The sequence below is a fragment of the Mizuhopecten yessoensis genome, unplaced genomic scaffold, assembly GCF_002113885.1.
Source record: "Mizuhopecten yessoensis strain PY_sf001 unplaced genomic scaffold, ASM211388v2 scaffold10591, whole genome shotgun sequence".
NCBI lineage: Eukaryota > Metazoa > Mollusca > Bivalvia > Pectinida > Pectinidae > Mizuhopecten > Mizuhopecten yessoensis.
Window position 1 is genome coordinate 671,050 of NW_018408623.1, and position 2,549 is coordinate 673,598.

Below are 2,549 nucleotides of genomic sequence, written 5' to 3' on the forward strand. Positions count from 1 at the left end.
GGCAGTTATTCTGGATTGGTTTATGATCATTTGTATCAAATTGTTTTCTCTCTCAAATCATTTGATATGTTGACAAAAAGGGGCAGAGGCGTACCTTGGCCTGATCAGAGGAGATAACTACAGCTGTGTCGACAATGTACATGTTATTCCTTTACATCTGAGAACTGAATTCAATGAAGCTTTCGAAACATTTCCAGACATTTTCTGTAGGTCCCCTCCATTTCTCTGTACTATGATGCCGTTTATTGTGTTAATGCATAAAGTGTAATTGTCCTATATTTCCTATATCGGGGAGGATATTTCATGTATACCTAGGTATTTTGGCAGGTCCTATGTGTAACATCCCGTTTTTAGTACCTGTTTGATGCAGTATAATATAGGTATACTGACAGACCAGGCTAGTACGTATGTTTGATGTAGTATAATATAGGTATACTGACAGACGAGGCTAGGACCTGTGTTTGATGCAGTATATAGTATAGGTATATTGACAGAAGAGGCTAGTACATTATATGTACCTGTGTTTGAAGTACCTGTTTGATGCAGTATAATATAGGTATACTGACAGATCAGGCTAGTACCTGTGTTTGATGTAGTATAATATATATATACTGACAGACGAGGCTAGTACCTGTGTTTTGTGTAGTATAATATAGGTATACTGACAGGCGAGGCTAGTAGCTGTGTTTGGTGTAGTATAATATAGGTATACTCACAGGCGAGGCTAGTACCTGTGTTTGATGCAGTATATAATATAGGTATATTGACAGACGAGGCTAGTACAGTATATGTACCTGTGTTTGATGCAGTATAATATAGGCATATTGCCAGACCAGGCTAGTCCCTGTGTTTGATGTAGTATAATATAGGTATACTGACAGACCAGGCTAGTACCTGTATTTGATGTAGTATAATATAGGAATACTGACAGACGAGGATAGTACCTGTATTTGATGTAGTATAATATAGGAATACTGACAGACGAGGATAGTACCTGTATTTGATGTAGTATAATATAGGAATACTGACAGACGAGGCTAGTACCAGTGTTTGATGCAGTATAATATAGGTATATTAACAGACGAGGCTAGAACCTGTGTTTGATGTAGTATAATATAGGAATACTGACAGACGAGGCTAGTACCAGTGTTTGATGCAGTATAATATAGGTATATTAACAGACGAGGCTAGAACCTGTGTTTGATGTAGTATAATATAGGAATACTGACAGACGAGGATAGTACCTGTATTTGATGTAGTATAATATAGGAATACTGACAGACGAGGCTAGTACCTGTGTTTGATGTAGTATAATATAGGTATACTGACAGGCGAGGCTAGTACCTGTGTTTGATGCAGTATATAGTATAGGTATATTGACAGACGAGGCTAGTACATTATATGTACCTGTGTTTGATGCAGTATAATATAGGCATATTGACAGACCAGGCTAGTACCTGTGTTTGATGTAGTATAATATAGGTATACTGACAGACCAGGCTAGTACGTATGTTTGATGCAGTATAATATAGGTATACTGACAGATCAGGCTAGTACCTGTGTTTGATGTAGTATAATATAGGTATATTGACAGACCAGGCTAGTACCTGTGTTTGATGTTGTATTGACAGACGAGGCTAGTACCTGTGTTTGATGCAGTATAATATAGGTATACTGACAGACCAGGCTAGTACTTATGTTTGATGTAGTATAATATAGGTATACTGACAGACGAGGCTAGTACCTGTGTTTGATGTAGTATAATATAGGTATACTGACAGACCAGGCTAGTGGTGTTTGATGCAGTATTCCCGTTGGATTTTTGGTCATTATGCAGTTAGCTTCATACAGAGAGGATACAGGTTTTTTCTTTTCATCTTTCTTACCTTCAAGGCCGCCATTTTAGGCATTATGAATCTATAGAAGTAGTCTGAAAATTAAAGCACTCCTTTTACAAGTGTTGTTGCCCGTTGTATATATGTGAAAGACCTGACATTGAAGACAGGGCGAGTGGGCGAGTGGAAGTATGCGACTCCTAGATATTCACAAATAGAAATGTACATGTATACTACAAGACCAATACTGAGATGGGCAATATTGGACCACTACTGACAACAACAGATTTCTTTAAACTTAAGTTTCTTTTTACTATAGTTTGTACTAATCTGCAAATATGTCTGTCAAACACTTACAGTGAGGTTAGTGTTTCATTTAACAAATGTGATTTCGTTCTGATTGAGCTCCAATTTCAACGTCGTTCTGCACACAACGTCGATGTAGTTTGGTCATTTTGCGACAAAAAAAAATAATCAGGTCAAATAAATTTACCGTGATGGATATCTTGATTGATTTCTATATTATAACAGAAAAGGAAATTTATAAAATTACCGCCGAGAACAGGCGCGGATTTAGGGGGGGCACACCCGCCCCCCGTTTTTGGCGGCGGACTGATCTTTTCCGGGCCGGCCCGAAATGGTCTGATCGGCCGGGAATGGGAACATATTAACATTTTAAAATGCATCAAATAATGCACGGAGCTTGTATAAATA